At 48.3% G+C, this 6,400-nt stretch overlaps 1 protein-coding gene across 1 annotated transcript in view; it reads right to left on the minus strand.

Annotated features, from left to right (window-relative positions):
- LOC306917814 (protein FAM13C-like) overlaps positions 1-5,467 on the minus strand; it is a 12,394-nt gene extending 6,927 nt beyond the window's left edge. The window contains exons 1-2 of the mRNA XM_079530718.1: positions 5,369-5,467; positions 3,572-3,710 (exon numbers count right to left, since the gene is read on the minus strand). The gene's annotated coding sequence lies outside the window, so the exon portion shown is untranslated. The remainder of the gene's footprint in view (positions 1-3,571; positions 3,711-5,368) is intronic.
- Between the last annotated feature and the right edge of the window lie 933 nt (positions 5,468-6,400).

Genomic DNA, 6,400 nt, shown 5'->3' on the forward strand with positions numbered 1-6,400 from the left:
CTGTAGTACGTCCTCGGGCGACCTTTCTAGTCGACATGGCGCGCGCGAACGTTCCACTACACCGAGTGGCGCGCTACGAGCTTGTAGATCTGCTATTTAAAACCTTTGCTTCTGTAGAACGCCACAACGGTAAGGCCTTCCGGTCTGATTTACGGATATGTTATAGAGCTCCACGAGACGCACGCGTGGAACTGTAGTACGTCCTCGGGCGACCTTTCTAGTCGACATGGCGCGCGCGAACGTTCCACTACACCGAGTGGCGCGCTACGAGCTTGTAGATCTGCTATTTAAAACCTTTGCTTCTGTAGAACGCCACAACGGTAAGGCCTTCCGGTCTGATTTACGGATATGTTATAGAGCTCCACGAGACGCACGCGTGGAACTGTAGTACGTCCTCGGGCGACCTTTCTAGTCGACATGGCGCGCGCGAACGTTCCACTACACCGAGTGGCGCGCTACGAGCTTGTAGATCTGCTATTTAAAACCTTTGCTTCTGTAGAACGCCACAACGGTAAGGCCTTCCGGTCTGATTTACGGATATGTTATAGAGCTCCACGAGACGCACGCGTGGAACTGTAGTACGTCCTCGGGCGACCTTTCTAGTCGACATGGCGCGCGCGAACGTTCCACTACACCGAGTGGCGCGCTACGAGCTTGTAGATCTGCTATTTAAAACCTTTGCTTCTGTAGAACGCCACAACGGTAAGGCCTTCCGGTCTGATTTACGGATATGTTATAGAGCTCCACGAGACGCACGCGTGGAACTGTAGTACGTCCTCGGGCGACCTTTCTAGTCGACATGGCGCGCGCGAACGTTCCACTACACCGAGTGGCGCGCTACGAGCTTGTAGATCTGCTATTTAAAACCTTTGCTTCTGTAGAACGCCACAACGGTAAGGCCTTCCGGTCTGATTTACGGATATGTTATAGAGCTCCACGAGACGCACGCGTGGAACTGTAGTACGTCCTCGGGCGACCTTTCTAGTCGACATGGCGCGCGCGAACGTTCCACTACACCGAGTGGCGCGCTACGAGCTTGTAGATCTGCTATTTAAAACCTTTGCTTCTGTAGAACGCCACAACGGTAAGGCCTTCCGGTCTGATTTACGGATATGTTATAGAGCTCCACGAGACGCACGCGTGGAACTGTAGTACGTCCTCGGGCGACCTTTCTAGTCGACATGGCGCGCGCGAACGTTCCACTACACCGAGTGGCGCGCTACGAGCTTGTAGATCTGCTATTTAAAACCTTTGCTTCTGTAGAACGCCACAACGGTAAGGCCTTCCGGTCTGATTTACGGATATGTTATAGAGCTCCACGAGACGCACGCGTGGAACTGTAGTACGTCCTCGGGCGACCTTTCTAGTCGACATGGCGCGCGCGAACGTTCCACTACACCGAGTGGCGCGCTACGAGCTTGTAGATCTGCTATTTAAAACCTTTGCTTCTGTAGAACGCCACAACGGTAAGGCCTTCCGGTCTGATTTACGGATATGTTATAGAGCTCCACGAGACGCACGCGTGGAACTGTAGTACGTCCTCGGGCGACCTTTCTAGTCGACATGGCGCGCGCGAACGTTCCACTACACCGAGTGGCGCGCTACGAGCTTGTAGATCTGCTATTTAAAACCTTTGCTTCTGTAGAACGCCACAACGGTAAGGCCTTCCGGTCTGATTTACGGATATGTTATAGAGCTCCACGAGACGCACGCGTGGAACTGTAGTACGTCCTCGGGCGACCTTTCTAGTCGACATGGCGCGCGCGAACGTTCCACTACACCGAGTGGCGCGCTACGAGCTTGTAGATCTGCTATTTAAAACCTTTGCTTCTGTAGAACGCCACAACGGTAAGGCCTTCCGGTCTGATTTACGGATATGTTATAGAGCTCCACGAGACGCACGCGTGGAACTGTAGTACGTCCTCGGGCGACCTTTCTAGTCGACATGGCGCGCGCGAACGTTCCACTACACCGAGTGGCGCGCTACGAGCTTGTAGATCTGCTATTTAAAACCTTTGCTTCTGTAGAACGCCACAACGGTAAGGCCTTCCGGTCTGATTTACGGATATGTTATAGAGCTCCACGAGACGCACGCGTGGAACTGTAGTACGTCCTCGGGCGACCTTTCTAGTCGACATGGCGCGCGCGAACGTTCCACTACACCGAGTGGCGCGCTACGAGCTTGTAGATCTGCTATTTAAAACCTTTGCTTCTGTAGAACGCCACAACGGTAAGGCCTTCCGGTCTGATTTACGGATATGTTATAGAGCTCCACGAGACGCACGCGTGGAACTGTAGTACGTCCTCGGGCGACCTTTCTAGTCGACATGGCGCGCGCGAACGTTCCACTACACCGAGTGGCGCGCTACGAGCTTGTAGATCTGCTATTTAAAACCTTTGCTTCTGTAGAACGCCACAACGGTAAGGCCTTCCGGTCTGATTTACGGATATGTTATAGAGCTCCACGAGACGCACGCGTGGAACTGTAGTACGTCCTCGGGCGACCTTTCTAGTCGACATGGCGCGCGCGAACGTTCCACTACACCGAGTGGCGCGCTACGAGCTTGTAGATCTGCTATTTAAAACCTTTGCTTCTGTAGAACGCCACAACGGTAAGGCCTTCCGGTCTGATTTACGGATATGTTATAGAGCTCCACGAGACGCACGCGTGGAACTGTAGTACGTCCTCGGGCGACCTTTCTAGTCGACATGGCGCGCGCGAACGTTCCACTACACCGAGTGGCGCGCTACGAGCTTGTAGATCTGCTATTTAAAACCTTTGCTTCTGTAGAACGCCACAACGGTAAGGCCTTCCGGTCTGATTTACGGATATGTTATAGAGCTCCACGAGACGCACGCGTGGAACTGTAGTACGTCCTCGGGCGACCTTTCTAGTCGACATGGCGCGCGCGAACGTTCCACTACACCGAGTGGCGCGCTACGAGCTTGTAGATCTGCTATTTAAAACCTTTGCTTCTGTAGAACGCCACAACGGTAAGGCCTTCCGGTCTGATTTACGGATATGTTATAGAGCTCCACGAGACGCACGCGTGGAACTGTAGTACGTCCTCGGGCGACCTTTCTAGTCGACATGGCGCGCGCGAACGTTCCACTACACCGAGTGGCGCGCTACGAGCTTGTAGATCTGCTATTTAAAACCTTTGCTTCTGTAGAACGCCACAACGGTAAGGCCTTCCGGTCTGATTTACGGATATGTTATAGAGCTCCACGAGACGCACGCGTGGAACTGTAGTACGTCCTCGGGCGACCTTTCTAGTCGACATGGCGCGCGCGAACGTTCCACTACACCGAGTGGCGCGCTACGAGCTTGTAGATCTGCTATTTAAAACCTTTGCTTCTGTAGAACGCCACAACGGTAAGGCCTTCCGGTCTGATTTTCATATGTTATAGAGCCCAGCAACACCGGCCGACACCTCCAAGGCTTCCTGGGTGATGGCGAGGAGGAGGAGGAGGGCTGCCACGTCACCTCACAGTCCAACTGTCTGTATGTACGCCTCTGCTGTGCCTGAGGGAGGCACGCGCGCACACACACGCACGCGCACACACTCACCTGCCCAGGCCATTGATGCCAGACGACCCTCGGGCCAGGCACTGCAGCCTCAGCCTCTCCACGGGATCTGAACTCACACACAGACGTCTCTTGGCGTCCAGCGCCATCTCTCGGTCGTGCCTCGACGTCCTGGCCATGGCTGAACACACAGAGCACATTAATATAATGTGTAACATTATAGTGGATGCAGTTAGCTTAATGCTAATTCCAATTAGCATAGTTAGCTTCTTATCCATGCTACTGGTGACTGGTTTAGCACAATACAAACTCGGACTCATTACATAACATGCAAATCACACCACCACTCAATATAAAAATAAAACGTTGTCTTATAAAGCAGCATATATGTTGGAGAGGATTTGAAAGGACTGTAATATATGGACTAGTTCTGTGTTAGTTGTAAGTCATTCGCCCCCTGGGGCGTCGGTCAGAACACAATGGACAGGAGAGTGAAGGGGGTTTATGGTAGTTTACTGTATAGTTGTAGGCACAGGCATACAGGCATGGCAATGTGGTGGTATACAGCACTGAGTGCGTGTCAATGTGGTTTCTGCAATAAATACAGACACAAACAATAATAAGTATGAGTACAGAATTACCATACACTATAACAGGATACTGGAGCACATTAATATCATCATAACATTAGTACACACTACACCTTTCTATGTAAGCTGCCCAATAAGATCAACCATGTATCAATGACTCCATTAATAAGTCTCTGCGGCCCAAATCTGCACTAAATTGGCTTAATTAAACATCAAAGGGCCGACCGCAGCTGCGGGACGTTGCACAATGGCGGCGCCCGTGATATACACATGACCAAACAATTCACAGACCTAACGTGCTGAACACGGAGCTTAACATATACATACACGTCGGTTCTTCCTAAATGCACTCTCCTACATGTTACGGAAACATAGGGAAATATAATGAAGTGACGTGCCGAAGGCACGCAATGTAGGACATTGAATGAAGGAACCAAGTAATCAATCACTGTCACTCAAACCAGCGACGGACTAAACACACAGAAACAGCGGTGACTAAACAGCATACAGAGATGACAATCAGCAGGCATCACTGAACTAAATAATACACTTACAGTAGTCAAAGACGCACACTGGCACTGCAGTGCTGCACAATGAAGAAAGAATTAGGAGACGAGTGAACTTGTGAGACTTGCATTCACCGCTCCGCTCTGACTGGAATAATGACACACAATGCATTGCGCACTTAAGGTGGCAGGTACATGTTGCGCTGAACAGTTCTTAAGGTGGTAATCTTTGGAACCTTTCTAACAATATACTTTGTTTACATTCAGACCCATGGCTTTGTACAACTACTGGCCAAAGTTGAAGTTCATATAGTTGTAAAACATTCACCATAAAAGCCAAAATCGCGACAGAGTCAGCTATTCATTCATTACTAACTATTTCACAGACCTTGATGTGACTGTTAGCTGTGATAAAGTAAAGTAAACAAAGTGATGATGAATGACACGACACGAAACACACACACGTAGGATGTAGCTCTTCTCACAACATTGACGACACAGGTCGGTTCTTTATAAACGGGCATTTATTGGGTATTCTTCTCATCCCTCTGCTGTTCCATGCCGTGAGAACTATGTTCACACAAAATAATAAACACATAAACAATCAACAAATTACGTCGCAATACATAATATTGATCAAACAAAGAAATACAAAACATGTAGAAATGCGCGATGCGCAGGTGAACGTGTCCGTCAAAACACCACAATACAACACAACAAAGATAACTCTCAAATAATAATACCTCGTTGGCCGCTTGTTGTGTAAAGAGGTTCTTGATGCTTCTTGAGTTTCATACAGTCCTTTGAATGTCCTTTTGACCGTGTTTAATAACTTTAAACAGTTCAAACACACTACTCTGCTGCGAGTGTGCTTCCTTGTGCAGACCAGAGTCTGAATGAGTGAGAGAAATGTTTGTACCACCTGTGTGCAATGCCAGGCAATCATGCATCAATCAGTCAATCAATCATGGTCCAGTGTTGCTACTGACAGACAGGGAACTTGGTTCTGCCTCAGAAAGTTATCATCACAAAATGTTTACATTTTTAACCTCATATGAAATCAATTATGAACCACATATTTATTATTGTATCATGACATTATTATGAATTATGCTTTATGAACTTATGACCATGAATTGTTGTATTTTAGCTATTTTAGTCTTTTTAAAGTAAGCATTTTAATAGCAGCACTTACATAGGAAGTCAGAGAAACGAATCAAAGAAAAGACCGTCATCTGCCAGTGGAATTCAGAACAGCGCCACAGCCCATCCACATGTATGAAGGCATATGCCTCTCCCCTCCTCTCCTCTCCTCTCTTTTTGAATGAACAGACAAAACACAAAACACAACATGTTCATTAATGTTATTCTTCACAAACTAGACATTTTATTCATATTTAGAAAATGCAGAATCCAATGGCGTCGGTCTGGGCTCTCCACGCCGTTTGCAAAGGTCAATGGTCAGCAAAAAGACTGCCTCCTCTCCCCTCTCTCCACAGAAGTGAAAACAGACAAAACACACCTTTAAAATATGTTCCCTAACCCTATTCTTCGCAAACGAGACATTTTATTCATATTTAGAGCGTCCCAAATTCAATGGGGCCGGTCTCGACTTTCCAGGACGTTTGCAAAGGTCCATGGTCAGAAAAAAGACTGCAACGGTGACCCTTTGGGCCAAATTCTTAAAAAAACGGGGTGATATATATTTTTAAAAATATGTAAGAACCTCCAATATCCATATTCAGGACATGTCGAATCCAATGGAACCGGTCTCG

This window comes from Electrona antarctica (assembly GCF_951216825.1).
Source record: "Electrona antarctica genome assembly, contig: scaffold_215, whole genome shotgun sequence".
Lineage (NCBI taxonomy): Eukaryota > Metazoa > Chordata > Actinopteri > Myctophiformes > Myctophidae > Electrona > Electrona antarctica.